The sequence below is a fragment of the Bos grunniens genome, chromosome 10 (genome assembly GCF_055505025.1).
Source record: "Bos grunniens cultivar Pamir isolate PY7600 chromosome 10, Bosgru_T2T1.0, whole genome shotgun sequence".
NCBI classification, from domain to species: Eukaryota; Metazoa; Chordata; class Mammalia; order Artiodactyla; family Bovidae; genus Bos; species Bos grunniens.
The window spans coordinates 71,619,278-71,635,246 of NC_141174.1; the positions used below are offsets into that span (position 1 = coordinate 71,619,278).

Consider the following 15,969-nt stretch of genomic DNA (forward strand, 5'->3'; position numbering starts at 1 on the left):
CTTTGGCATTGCCTTTCTTTGGAATTGGAATGAAAATTGACGTTTTCCAGTCCTGTGGCCACTGCTGAGTTTTCCAAATTTGCTGGCATATTGAGTGCAGCACTTTCACAGCATCATCTTCCAGGATTTGAAATAGCTCAACTAGAATTCCATCACCTCCCCTAGATTTGTTGGTAGTGATGCTTTCTAAGGCCCACTTGACTTCACACTCCAGGATGTCTGGCTCTAGGTCAGTGAGCACACCATCGTGATTATCTTGGTCATGAAGATATTTTTTGTACAATTCTTCTGTGTATTCTTGCCACCTCTTCTTAATATCTTCTGCTTCTGTTAGGTCCATACCATTTATGTCCTTTATCGAGCCCATCTTAGCATGAAATGTTCCCTTGGTATCTCTAATTTTCTTGAAGAGATCTCTAGTCTTTCCCATTCTGTTGTTTTCCTCTATTTCTTTGCATTAATCGCTGAGGAAGGCTTTCTTATCTCTTCTTGCTATTCTTTGGAACTCTGCATTCAGATGCTTATATCTTTCCTTTCTCCTTTGCTTTTCACTTCTCTTCTTTTCACAGCTATTTGTAAGGCCTCCCCAGACAGCCATTTAGGTTATAGCTAATTAAGTCTTTAATATTAGCCTAGTGTAGACTGTGGAGTCTATATCACTCAACTTGACTTGGTTAAGTCAGTGGTCTCTCTTGGTGACTGGAACTCGTCTGAGTTTACCTGAACTTTCTTTACTCTCAGAAGTATCCTTTGAATGACATAATATCTAACATCAAGAAAAAGTTACTTGTAGATTCATCAGATATTTTCTTTGTTTTAAAGTATTTTTTAAAAAGTTGTTCCTAATATCTCGGTTGTTTATTTGCCCATCTCTATGCCCATAGATTGTTTTGAAATTTGTGTGTCCAGTTGTTAAAGTCAAGATGATTCTTGTTCACACCCAAAGTTCCCATTGTGGAAGATTGTGTTGCTATTCCCCAATACTCTCTCTCCTCCTTGTGAAAGCATTACTCATCCCTGTCCATTGCTGTGTGATCCTTATTACCTGCTGTGAAGATGCAGCTGTATGTTGACTAAATAACATGCATAACATGACAGTTGTGAGTTAAGTTTTATTTGGGGCAAAATGAGGACTGCAGCCCGGCAGACAGTGCCTCAGTTACTTCTAAGAGACTGCTCCAGAGGCAGTGGGGGAAGGTCATTATATATGAGATTTTGGTGAAGGGGGAGTTCAATACAATTAAGTTCTCATTTTACAAAAGGTTTTCTGCTAGCCATGAGGAGCTGATGTCATCATGAAGGGATTTAGTGCTTTTCTAGATATGAAGAGAAGCAAGGATTGGGATTATGATATCTGCTGCTGCTAAGTCACTTCAGTTGTGTCCAACTGTGCGACCCCATAGATGGCAGCCCACCAGGCTTCCCTGTCTCTGGGATTCTCCAGGCAAGAACGCTGGAGTGGGTTGCCATTTCCTTCTCCAATGCATGAAAGTGAAAAGTGAAAATGAAGTCGCTCAGTCGAGTCCGACACTAGCAACCCCATGGACTGCAGCCTACCAGGCTCCTCTGTCCATGGGATTTTCCAGGCAAGAGTACTGGAGTGGGGTGCCATTGCCTTCTCCGATTATGATATCAGTTCCTGAAAATATCTGTCTAAAGTCAGGTCCCACCAGATTCCCTGGAGCACGGAGTGCCTCACTCCATCCTGAACTCCCTCAGGAGGTTTTGAAGGTCAACACCTGCAGCAGCACAAGGTTCAACCTCCATCCAGGCAGATGGCAAATGCCCCTGTTGTTCACTTGCTGGCAATTCTCTTGACAAGTGCCAGTTTGTAGTTGACACATATGACTTACTTGGACAATGAAACGAAAGCAGAGATCTAAAGAGCCACCACATGGTTTTGTTAGTCCACTGCAATAAGAAGGCTTACCTCTGACAGAAACGGCTCTTTCAGCACAGACCCAGAAAGAAGATACCTCTCTCACTAGAGTTGCTGAGCAGAGATAGTCAGCTATCTCCAGCCAACATCTAACCTAAGCAGTCACTGTTTTGTTGGTATAAATCTCTGATATTTGAGAGGTTTGTTACTTCAGCATAAGTACTGAAAAGCTGAGTTGTACATCATGTAACATGTCAAGAAAAGCTCTGTGAAATTAATCAAGGAGAGCAGGTTGACTTCTCTCTTTGCTACTTGCCATGTATACTTGGTCACATTGAGCATAATTAGAGTTTATGATTCTTTCCTGGTATGAACTTCTGCTGAAAGGACTTTAGTCATACTTCCCGTCTCCTGATGACTATGATCCTGGGGCACTGGCATGAAACTGTTTCTGTGATCCTTTTGCTGATTCTTTGCAAGTATGTTCTCCTATAAGTTCCACAATGATGGTAGAAAATATTCCATGTCCCTGGGAATAGATGGAATTGTCTCAAAGTCCTTAGGGCATAAGCTTTCTCATGAGACCTTCTCTTTTCCTGCAGAGACCTTATTGCACACACCCTAAGAAGGCAGTGATTCCTCCTTTTGTCTCATTTCCAGAAGAGTCCCTTAGTAATATATTGGCCTTAATTTCATGAGTATAGACTTCTTGCTTCTACTGACTCTAGATCTAGTTACTGCATCTACTCCCTGAGATATTTACCCCTTAAGACTATTTTCCTGTTGGGAAATTATTGCATAAACTGATTAAGGGAGCCACCCTCTCCTTTCTTAAAGATAGGCTTAGTTATTACTTCAGAAGCAATGTGATTACATAAGATTAGTTAGATTAATCAATGCTTTACAAGGTTAGTGAGCTCTTCTAAATTGGATAGTGCCTTAGCCACTTCCTCATTTTGACCACTGCCAAGATAATTCAAATGTTTTGCTTTTTTTTTTTTTTTCCTCCTAAGAGGATCCAATTCTCATTACTAAATGTGACCCCCCACCCCCCAGCCCCGCCACCAGTGCGACTTGTAAATGAGAAGGTTGATATTTTCCCTGTTGTGTCGTGAAAGAATTGGTGATGTAGTTATTCTGTCAGAAGAATGAATGCCGTTCCTCAAAACTTGGGGCTTTCTTTTGGTCATTGGAAGACTTTTTGTTTTGGTTTGCCAGTCACTGAACTTTCAGTCACAATCCAAGCTGATAGGTCTCAGGCAGAGTCAATACTACAGCTTGTTAATGGTACTCCATCTGTTGACCTATGAGGGGGACCACAGAGTAAACTGTGCTCTGTGAGGCAAATTTGGATCACCCTTGAACTTAAGAAGGGTCAGAAACTGCCAGAATAATAACAAACAAAATGACATCCACTTTCAGCTTTGGTCTTCATCACCCCCCACCCCAAGCGTCTGACTCAGGAGTCACTTTTTACTAGTAGGATTTTCTCATGCATTTGCCTTTGAATATACATTGTACTTATAATTGTGCTCTGCTTCAAGAAGCCACTTGTAAAAACCTGTTACAATATTTTGCCTATATAAAGACACATTTTATTTGATAGAAGTATTGCTTAATTTTTAAGAGGAGGTTTCTTTTTTTTTTAAGACATATATCTTTTATTTTTATTTATTCTATAAACCAGGCAACTTATTTTGTGAAATACCAGCAAAGCTGGATTTTGGAATCCTATTCCTTCACATATGGTATTAATATATCTCTGTCTTTGCATTCATGCAACACAGCAACAGATGTCTAACATTTCTGGTTTCTAATAGGCATCTGATCTTGGGAAGGTCCTTTTTGGAATAGGCAATAGTATATGTTTTTAAAGCTACAGCTCATTTACAAGATTGTGTTTTATAGAATTTGTTTTTACTAATGATATAGATTTCACCCTCATTCTGAAATTTTCATTAAACATATAAGCCAGCAGCGAATTTGCTTGGTGTGCAGATGAACACTTGCATCATTAATATCCTTAAAAGGAAAGATTGACTTTAACTCTACCTGGAAGTAGAATACGGTGACCTGTGGTTATGCGCCTTTAATTGATACAGCCTATTTTAACTTTTCACAGATGTGCTATTGGCACAGCTCTTTCACATACGTTCTGACAGCTTTTGTCAAATAGCTCTGGTTTAGAATCTGTAGAGGAGATAGTGGAGGGGTAAAGAGACTTTTTTAGTGAAAGTTGAATTTCATTTTCACCATGGGATGTCACAGTGAAGACTGTCACTAATTTATTTATTTATTTTTTATTATAGCATTTCATACCTGGTTGAAAAGATTATGAACCATGCAGGGAAACTTTAGTTCACATGTTGTCTGAAGGGTTAGTCTATAAGGGACCATATCTTCGTTTTGATTAGTAAATGCTATAAGGAGCTTTATTAGCCTGATGATAATTTTATGGTGATATACTCTTGAGTCTAGCTTTCTATGAATATACTGGGTTGATCAAAAAGTTTGTTTGGGTTTTTCCATACCATCCTTCAGAAAAAAAAACCAGACAAACCTTTTGGCCAAACCAATATCATATTAAAACAACAACAAAAAATGCTAGCAGTACTGGAAAACTTTCTGATTAACCCATACAATATTCAAATTTGAGATTTTTTATAGTTTTATTCAAAATGTCAACTACAGAGAACAAATGAGAATACACTTGAAATTCATCATAATGGCATGTGAGATAAGTTTACTGGCACCTGTAATTTTTATATGAGGATGGATTGAAAAAATTTTAAGATTAAAAAAATCTAATCAATGCCTCATACTCAAAACATTTTAGGGGAAAGACTAGCTTTTCAGAAAGATACTCTTTTAGACTATTTATTCAATGTTCCTTAGTTTTCCAGTTTTCAATTAAGTAAGAGAAGCAATCAAATTCAAGTGTTTTGCACTTAATATTTCAATGCCTACTTTAAATATGAAATTGCTAGTTTAATAGAATGCTAAATTTTGGACATTGAGGAAAAAAGAGTGAGTGAGTGTGTGTGTGTGTGTGTGTGTGTGTGTGTGTGCGCGCGCGTGTGTGCGCTCTCCACTATTCACCTCAAAACAGGAATACTATAGGAAAATCAGCATAATAATTTCTTATTGCAGAAAATTGTGAGTGTAGGGGGTGTAGAATATTTGTATTTCGTTCAAGAGAAAAAATGCTTAATCGAGGATCAAACTGCGTAGAGCTAAAAGAATAGCCAGATTCAATCTGTTCTAATTTTTAGACCTCCTATCATCAACCAAGATTTTAAAAAATGAATTAAATAAGACTATAAGGGAGATAATTATATCAATCTACCTTGGTGCAGAAAGCAATAAAATAACCTCACAAAGTTTATATGTTGGTTTGTAAAATTCTATTTGCCTTTATTAACAAGTGCTTAAGGCTAATTTCTCAGCCTAGATCATAATTTCATCCATTTCTCACGCTGTGCTTTCATCAGGGTTACACTGAGGGGCTGAGAAACCTCATTCTTAGGAAGGCTATAAGGAGGCTGCTATTTTTATTGTTTTTGATCGAGTGCCTTAATTAGGTCGCCAAAAAAAGTGTATTTTAATAACCTTTGTCATTATCACAGAAAAGGGATTTAAATTCTACTCTAAAGAGCTTTCTTTAGTGTCAAACATCTGTTCTAAAACTTATCATGGCAATACAGTCACTGAATTGCATGAACAAATTTGATTAGCATCAACTTCTGGGAATGGTTTCTAGCTGATTGACCTGGGGACCCTATCTTTAAATATTGGCATTGTATGGATTAACCAAAATCCAAGAGAATGTCAGATATTAAGACACATAATTGCAGGTTAATTGGAAGATAAAGATACTTAATCTAATGGTGAGCTGGGGAAATATTGATGGTATTAACTTATTAGCTTGGCTGAGGAGAATAATCTTATTACCATAAGGAGAACTAAGGTAGCATTGTCTTTGTGTAAATGTTTCTTTCCTGAAATTTCTGTAATAAACAATTTGGGATTCTGACCCTAAGTGATTGTTTTATTTGTTTTTTTAACTGGTGCTCCCTACCACATAGTAACCAGCTGTATGAATAAAGAAATTTCAGATAAATTAGAATTTCTTAATTTTTAGAGAAACACAAATCGAGGTGCCTGTACAATGTAATAGCTCCCTTTCTAGTTGATATTTAAGGAACATAGTCTATTTTACAACATCTAAGGAAAATATTTTGGATATATTCACAAATTTATCGAATCCCAAATGGCAAAAAGATTCTAGTTTAGGGAAATGGGAAGAGACATGGAGACAAAACAGTAACTCTTGAAATGTAGGGGAAGAGGTTCAGTGTTTTAAATCTTCTGCTATGTTTTTGATGCTTTAGTTTTAAACTGCCTTCAAAAAGCTGCATCCAAAGCTAAGATTTATTTATACAAGACTGTTGCTCAGAGGTAAAGGGAGGTTCCCCGGGGCTTCCTAGGTGGCTCAGCGGTGGAGAATCTGCCTGTCCGTGCAGGAAATGTAGGAGACATGAGTTCGGTCCCTGGGTTAGAAAGATCCCTGGAGAAGGAAATGGCAACCCACTTTAGTGTTCTTGCCTGGAAAATTCCAGGGATAGAGGAGCCTGGCAGGCTACAGGCCTTGGGACCTCAAAGAGTCAGACACAACTGAGTGAGTGAGCATAAAGGGAGAATTAAAAGAAAAAATTGGAGAAGGCAATGGCAACCCATGCCAGTACTCTTACCTGGAAAATCCCATGGACGGAGGAGCCTGGTAGGCTGCAGTCCATGGGGTCGCGAAGAGTCGGACACGACTGAGCGACTTCACTTTCACTTGACACATTCATGCATTGTAGAAGGAAATGGCAACCCACGCCAGTACTCTTGCCTGGAGAATCCCAGGGACGGGGGAGCCTGGTGGGCTGCCGTCTATGGGGTCACACAGAGTTGGACACAACTGAAGCAACTTAGCGGCAGCAGCAGCAGCAAGAGAAAAAATAAGCTTTTTCTAAGCACCTGATAGAGTAGCCACTTTATGACTTGGGTGGGTGAGGAGTGGAGTCATTAAAGATCTTTTCAGGCTTTCAAGTTTCTTTCAAGTCAGGTAACTCCCTTGAGGTCACACAAATGTAAATGTGAAAGTGATATGGAACCCAGGGTTTCCTGATTTGAGAATTCATGATTCCACTTATTATGTTACAACTTTATGTGTAAGAATAAATTACTTGTGTGTCCAAGACATGTCATCTCCAAATTCCTTTCTCTATCAGCTCTGTTCACTCTTGGTGGCTTCTATTTGGACATAAATGACAAAACAGAATAAGCAGTGTTGGTAAAGTGATGATCAAGGAAGCCTTATAGTAATGGCCCCAAGTGAGAAAGGCAATTCTATTTCAGTTTTAATAGGTTTTTCTTATGATTATGGCTCTGATGTGATCTAGTGATGTGAAGTTAGACAAACGTAGTAACTTTATTTCATGTCCTGTAAAATTGTAGGGTTCATAATGGGATGGGCAGTGGGCTTTAGTGTAATCAGAGGAGAGTACTGGAATTGGGAGGATGGTTCTCTACCAAAACTGGCCAGTCCCCAGCTGATGCTGAGGCACCAGTAGTTTATGTAATAGTTAAGAAGGATAATTTCCTAGATCAGCTCCAGTTCTCAATGTTAAATCATAATTCTAGTTTTCATTTTTTGTAACAAAATTCTTTGTACCAGATTCATTGCATCAGTTCAGTTCTGGCTCCTGTCAGTTTTAAATCCATGGCAAGGCCCCATTGGTAAGGGAAGGAAGGAGATACAAAGGGGATATTCTGGATTTATAATACTTCAAAATCTGACATTTTTATAGCTAAACCATTTTAAAAATGCTGGAGACTCAATGCACCTAACTGTAATCATATGGGCTTTTCAGATGTGTCTCCATCATTTTTGAGAACTTCCTTTTTCTCTGCCACAATGAGACATTTTAAGTTCATTTGTTTTTTTTATTTTATTTTATTTTTAAACTTTACATAATTGTATTAGTTTTGCCAAATATCAAAATGAATCCACCACAGGTATACATGTGTTCCCCATCCTGAACCCTCCTCCCTCCTCCCTCCCCATACCATCCCTCTGGGTCGTCCCAGTGCACTAGCCCCAAGCATCCAGTATCGTGCATCGAACCTGGACTGGCAACTCGTTTCATACATGATATTATACATGTTTCAATGCCATTCTCCCAAATCTTCCCACCCTCTCCCTCTCCCACAGAGTCCATAAGACTGTTCTATACATCAGTGTCTCTTTTGCTGTCTCATATACAGGGTTATTGTTACCCTCTTTCTAAATTCCATATATATGCGTTAGTATACTGTATTGGTGTTTTTCCTTCTGGCTTACTTCACTCTGTATAATAGGCTCCAGTTTCATCCACCTCATTAGAACTGATTCAAATGTATTCTTTTTAATGGCTGAGTAATACTCCATTGTGTATATGTACCACAGCTTTCTTATCCATTCATCTGCTGATGGACATCTAGGTTGCTTCCATGTCCTGGCTATTATAAACAGTGCTGCGATGAACATTGGGGTACACGTGTCTCTTTCCCTTCTGGTTTCCTCAGTGTGTATGCCCAGCAGTGGGATTGCTGGATCATAAGGCAGTTCTATTTCCAGTTTTTTAAGGAATCTCCACACTGTTCTCCATAGTGGCTGTACTAGTTTGCATTCCCACCAACAGTGTAAGAGGGTTCCCTTTTCTCCACACCCTCTCCAGCATTTATTATTTGTAGACTTTTGGATCGCAGCCATTCTGACTGGTGTGAAATGGTACCTCATAGTGGTTTTGATTTGCATTTCTCTGATAATGAGTGATGTTGAGCATCTTTTCACGTGTTTGTACTTCCTCAGCCCTGAAATCAGCCATTCCTCAAAGACAGCCTCTTTTCTTTAGTGAAGAGAATGGTACTTAGAAACAAAGCTCTGAACACAAGGCATGCTTTTTGCTTCCAGTTACTACTAGTACTCTTGGTGAACAGAACTAGGAGATATATGTGTGTATACATATGTATATCACATATCCACCTACACAGCCCTTTCTCTCCTTATGTGTGTGCAAACCCATATACACACATCTATTTCTCTATCAATCTATATATAGTAGATAGGCACATATGTAGATTGATAGAGAAATAGATATGTATGGATACACATATGTGAAAATGTAGCCGCACAGTTGTGTCCAACTCTTTGTGACCCCATGGACTATAGCCCGCCAGGCTCCTCTGTCCATGGAATTCTCTAGGCAAGGATACTGGAGTGGATCACCATTCCCTTCTCCAGGGGATCTTCCCAACCCAGGAATTGAGCCTGAGTCTCCTGCATTGCAGGCTGATTTTTTACCATCTGAGCCACCAGCGAAGCCCCAAGGATATATATGGACATACATAATTCAGTGTATATGCACAAATATGTAGTTCATTGTGTATTATATGTATACACACACATGTAGTCATGGGTTCATTCAGATAACTCTAATCTCAGCCCAATTCTGCTGGGTTTATCCTAGCTTCTCCCCTTTCCATATTTGTTTTCCTTTGGACAATGAGCTATCTGTCTTTCATTGTCCATAGTATATTTACCTATGTTACTAAATCCTAGATTACATAGAAAGTAATTTCAAAATTGCTTATTCATAACTCTGTAGGAGAAAAGAAGATTACCAAGAGGGTTTAACATTTGTTTATAATTCTTTTGTCTTTAGCTTGAGGACATGTAGCCCAAATACTATTGCAGAAATACTTATGTCCCCCACTCCCCCTCACTGTAGTTATGCTATTAACCTGAGATTGAGTTTGGTCCATTTGGTTCTGTTTATTTCTCATTTTGGAGATTTCTCCCTTATCCTTTCAGGTTATATACATTTTTGTTAGTTATATTTGTAACATGATTCCAAAAATGAGAACTATGCAAAAATGTATACTCAGAGAAATGTCTATCTGCCCATTCCATCCATCTCGTGTAGGTCATCTGTATCTGTAGTTTTTAATTCACCCCTCAATTTTGCATATATGAGCAGACATAGGCATATTTTCTTATTCCACCTTTTTTTCTTACATATATCTTTCCTTTATGTTTTTTCTTATCATAGCATTATAAAATAATACAGGTATTTCTCATTCTTTTACACAGTTGCATAATATTCTTGAGAAACAAAATACAATCATGTTTATTCAACAACTATCCTATATATAGGCAATCGCATTGTTTATAGTCCTTTGAAATTACAAATAATGCTCAATAAAGAGCTTTGTCCATGCAAGTTTGTGTGTGTGTGTGTGTGTGTGTGTGTGTGTGTGTGTTTAGCAATGTATCTTTAGGCTGAATCCCAGAAATGGCACTAGTAGATTAAAGGTAAATAGTTTTGGTGGTAGTGGTGCTGGTTTAGTTGCTAAATCGTGTCCAACTCTTGCGAACCCATGGACTGTAGCCTGCCAGAATCCCTTTCCTTGGGATTCTCCAGGCAAGAATACTGGAGTGGGTTGCCAGTTTCTTCTCCAGGAGATCTTCCCAACCCAGGAATTGAACCTGGGTCTCCTGCATTGCAGGCAGATTCCTCACCAACTGAGCTATGAGGGAAGCCCAAATAGTTTTGGTAGATATTTCCAAATCTTCTATAAGAAAACTTGATCTTTTCACTAGCAAATTATGAGTGCCTGTTTCTCCACAGCCTTTCTCTAAAAGAGTGTATTTTCATACTTGGAAATTTTTGCTAATCTGATTGTTTCCTTGTGATTTTAATTTACTTTCTCTTGTGAGGGTGTTTGTATATCTTTTCATATATTGAAGAACTATTTTAGTAGCTTTCAAAATCTTGTCTTGTTTATATCTTTGGCAAATTGGTCTATTAAGGTTTTTAGTTCTATTTTCTTCTATTTTAAAGATTTCTTAAAATATTAGAGATCAATCCTTTACCTATAAGATATATTACGAATATTTTTATTTTTAGTGTCTTTGTTTATAGTAATTTTGACATGAACATAGCTTTTAATATTATGAATTCAACTTTGTCATTGTTTCTTGCATCTGTGTTTTGAGCAGTTAGATATGGAATGTTCTTTCAAGGCTTTTGTGTGTCCTTTGAATGTCCCTTGGTGTTCCACCCCTATTCAAAATCCTCTCAACCATGAAATAATGACTATTCCTTTCTTTTTGGGTTAATGTAAGCATTTTCTGTGATTTTTTTTACCACACATATTACAACCTAAACAAGGTATTATTTATTGTCGTGTATTTTTGAACTTAGGATAATGTAAACACACATTGTACAATGTATATCTTTATCAGTCATATTTTGTGATTTACTGTCATTCAATACTATCCTGCTGAATTATTTATCTTGTTTCCCATAGCTTCACTGCTGTATAGTATTCCATTGCATTAAATATGATATAGCATTTGAGTCATTTCTAGGCTTTATTTTCCTACTATAAAAGAATATGAATTATATGAATGTTTCTTCACATACAGAAGTTTCTCTATATTCCTATATCTATATTCTCTATATATTCCTTTATCTAGGAATAGAATTTTTAAGTCACAGGTGAGAGTGGTTTTCAATTCCAGTATATATGCCAAAGTGCTTTTTATTATAAAATTGCTGCTGCTGCTGCTGCTGAGTCGCTTTGGTCGTGTCCAACTCTGTGCAACCCCATAGACGGCAGCCCACCAGGCTCCCCTGTCCCTGGGATTCTCCAGGCAAGAAGACAGGAGTGGGTTGCCATTTCCTTCTCCAGTGTATGAAAGTGAAAAGTGAAAGTGAAGTTGCTCAGTCGTGTCTGACTCAGCGACCCCATGGACTGCAGCCTACCAGGTTCCTCCATCCATGGGATTTTCCAGGCAAGAGTACTGGAGTGGGGTGCCATTGTGTTCTCCGATAAAATTGCTGGTACCCATTTTTACTCCCACCAGCAGTGTATAGAAATTTTTCCTCAATCAAATCAGAAACAATATTTTCTAGTTATTTATGAATTTGTTTATCTTTTTAAAGCATGTTGGCTTTTTTACTTTCCTTTTTAGGGAAGTGCCTGTCAAAATCTTTTGCCTTTTTTGGATTGCCTTTTTTCTTAGTGATTCACTAGAGTTCTAGATCTGAATCATTTGATTGTTTTGTGCTATTAATACAAGTATTTCCTCCAAGTCTACTCACTTTTTAGTATAATTTGATGAACTAGAAGGTTTTAATTTTCATGTTGTTGAAAATATCACTTTTTCCTTGCCTTGAACACTTCTTGTATCTTGCTCAAAATGTACATCCCTACCTTGAGGACAGAAAAACATTCTCTTATTGTTTCCTAAAATTTTCATCAATTTTGCATTCATAATTTAAGCTTTAATTCACCTGGAGTTGATTTTTAGTTATGGAATGACATAAGAACCAAATTTCTTTTCATTTGTATAACCAGGTGTCTCTCAAGTTATTTATTGAAAAATGTATGTATCTCATATTTACCTACAATACCAACTCTGCCATAAATCAAATATTCATAGCTCTACTCTATTTCAAGATTTTTTGTTCTGTTTAATTGCTATATCCCTTAAAAAGTACCACATTGTCTGAAATAGTACAGTATTATTTTAAGGTTGGATGTATGCTAAGACAATTGCCCTAACAGTCATCATCTTCAGGAACAATGTGTTATTTTTGTCCCTTTATGCATCCTCATAAATTTTAGATCAGTTTTCAAGTATTTCCCAGACTCATTCTCTCTCTCCTCTTCCACACACACACACCCTATTGGCATTTTGATTGGATCAACTTGAATCCATAGATTAATTTGGGGAAAATTAACATTTTTCCAATATTAAGTGATATAATTTTATAATATATCTCTATTTTTAGAACTTCTTACAGTAAAATTTATATTTTTTCCATAATGGGTTTGCACATTTTAAAAATATTTATCCTTTTATTTTTTATCTTTTATAAATACTTGCTATTTTATGAATTAATTTTTGCATTTTGTAAACAGAAATGAAATTGATGTGATATCTAAGAAATTTGTTAATATAAATTTTAATTTTAACAAATTACCTATTGATTCCTTTGGGAGAGTGTTGACAATCAAATTATTTGTCAATAATATACATTTTCTTCTTTTCCAATACTTATATCTTTTATACTTCTTTATTTTCTGCATCATTTGTTCTGTTTCATAAAATATGGTGGAAGTTTTCTTCTTTTTCTGTATTCCTTAATTGTGTGTGTAACTTTAGAATTATTTGTTCCTTCATTACTAGATAGACTTAGAAAAATCTGAGACTAGTGTTTTCTTTTTTGGGAGGGTTTTTTGTTGTTATTTATTTTTGTTTTACTAGTATTTACATATATGCTAAATTTGACCTCAGTCTTAATATTTGGTTAAAAGTCACTATTTAGCTTCTTCCTCAACCTCTGGAAACCTCAGAAGACAAATACTACTTTGATAAGAAATGTGCAAACTAGAATTTATGCATGATCAATGATCATGTGGTCAGGCACCATTTCCATGCATCTACTGAGGAAAAACTGTCTCAATACAAACAAGTTGATATTCAATTTTCTATTAAAGTACAAATCTTAATGTAGATAAGCATTCTAGAAATATATATTTCTTCCTTATATATTAGCTATTTTTTCCTCTTACATGTTTATATCTATTTGAATATTTATATTAATGATGAATGCTAAAACAACTTTTAGACCCAACCTAGCATTCGCCATCAATATAAACATTCAAATAGTTAAGAACTAACATCTCCAATATGCTACTGGAGATCAGTGGAGAAATAACTCCAGAAAGAATGAAGGGATGGTGCCAAAGCAATACCAAGTTGTGGGTGTGACTGGTGATAGAAGCAAGGTCCGATGCTGTAAAGAGCAATATTGCATAGGAAGCTGGAATGTCAGGTCCATGAATCAAGGCAAATTGGAAGTGGTCAAACAGGAGATGGCAAGAGTGAACATCAACATTCTAGGAATCAGAGAACTAAAATGGACTGGAATAGGTGAATTTAACTCAGATGACCATTATATCTACTACTATGGGCAGGAATCCCTTAGAAGAAATGGAGTAGCCATCATGGTCAACAAAAGAGTCCGGAATGCAGTACTTGGGTGCAATCTCAAAAATGACAGAATGATCTCTGTTCATTTCCAAGGCAAACCATTTAATATCACAGTAATCCAAGTCTATGCCCCAACCAGTAATGCTGAAGAAGCTGAAGTTGAACAGTTTTATGAAGACCTACAAGACCTTTTAGAACTAACACCCAAAAAAGATGTCCTTTTCATTATAGGGGACTGGAATGCAAAAGTAGGAAGTCAAGAAACACCTTGTAACAGTAAATTATAAAAGTAAAAGTAACAGGTAAATTTGGCCTTGGAATATGGAATGAAGCAGGCAAAGGCTAATAGAGTTTTGCCAAGAGAACACACTGATCATAGCAAACACCTTCTTCCAACAACACAAGAGAAGACTTGCCAGGAGCCGGCGAGAGACATTCCGCTCGTGACAAAGGTCGTGAGGAAGGAGGCTCGGCATACGCAAAGGCAGGATCGAGCCTCGGGAGTCTCCCCGGATATTCTCGAGTATCTTCCCCCAAAAAACCAGAGTCTGCCTACTTTATTGCTTTGTGCTCTCACCTCTGACTTTACTGGGGGCTGTCCCCTACCACCATCTCGCTCTCTCTGTCAAAGAGTTAACTTACAGCTCCAATTAATAAAGTTCCTGGGCAATTTGGAGTGTTTAAATCCAAACCCCTCAGATGGCTCTCTAACTCGCCTGACAAGTTTACCCGGACTCCTGCAGCTATGCATACGATTGTTTACAGTCTCCTAGCCTCCAGAGGCACGGGAAGCTTAAGATATTCAAATAGCTTAGAGCCTCTCAGAGAGTTAGAAACTGTCAGAATAAGACTAGTAAAGGATTTCATTGATGAGTCAATGCTTGTTGCCAAGTTTTCACATCCCCTGAATTGTATCCTTGAATGTGTATTAATTAATAGTGGGTATGTAGAAAAAATAAGTAGTGGCCTTGGTGTTAGTAACTTTAGACCCTTAAGGTAATAAATTCTTTCCTTTGTTGTAAACCCATTACACATCCATCCTATAGGAATGCAATTTTATCTTTGGAAGATGGCGCCAAACCTTAAAATAATTACTCTTAGAGAAAGTAAGTCTTTGTTGATAAGTCCTTGTCAAGAGTCATAAAATGTTAGTAGGCCTTCTGGCCAGAAGATGATGTAAATCACCTAAACCATTTGTATACGATAAATTTGCAGGAAAGAAACCCTGGTTTTTGATAAGGATCAAAAACTGCTGACTTTGCATCCCCTATTATCCTCTATGTGTAACTTAGGGTATAAAAGCCCCTGTTAAAAATAAAGCTATGGGCCTTGCTCACCAATGCTTGGTCTCCCCATGTCATTCTTTCCTTTAACTTCCGGCTGAAGTCTCCATCTGGACCGTGGATATCCTCTGCGACCACTTATTTGCCTGGGCTTCTAAGACCCACTCGAGAAGGTGTCTAAGGTGGGGCACCTTCTGCTATTTGAGAGGGTGCCTGCGGCCTCCATGGTCAGAGCTAACCTGGTGTCATGGGTTATATTGATTTTCTGCGTAAACCAAGCTACTCAGCCTCTTTTCTCCACTGAATTTTCCTACTGAGCTATCCTCATTCTATTACTCTTTATATCTCTAATTACCATTTGAATAGGTCGCCGACGCCGTCTCCCCTTCGAATACCCTGGATCAGCCGGGGCTGGTCCTCGGCAAAGACTCTATACATGGACATCACCAGATGGTCAATACCGAAATCAGATTGATTATATTCTTTGCAGCCAAAGATGGAGAAGCTCTATACAGTCAGCAAAAACAAGACTGGGAGCTGACTGTGGCTCAGATCATGAACTGCTTATTATCAAATTCAGACTTAAATTGAAGAAAGTAGGGAAAACCACTAGACCATTCAGGTATGACCTAAATCAAATCCCTTATTATTATACAGTGGAAGTGAGAAATAGATTTAAGGGCCTAGATCTGATAGATAGAGTGCCTGATGAA

General features: G+C 37.6%; 1 long non-coding RNA gene across 10 annotated transcripts in view; it reads left to right on the forward strand.

Annotated features, from left to right (window-relative positions):
- LOC147364803 (uncharacterized) overlaps nucleotides 1-15,969 on the forward strand; it is a 120,839-nt gene that overhangs the window by 26,854 nt on the left and 78,016 nt on the right. The window contains exon 5 of one of the 10 annotated variants that reach the window (XR_015135005.1): nucleotides 15,623-15,929. The exons of the other annotated variants lie outside the window; for them this stretch is intronic. This is a non-coding gene — a long non-coding RNA (uncharacterized LOC147364803). Of the gene's footprint in view, nucleotides 1-15,622; nucleotides 15,930-15,969 lie in introns of those variants that run through there. 10 annotated transcript variants of the gene reach the window in all.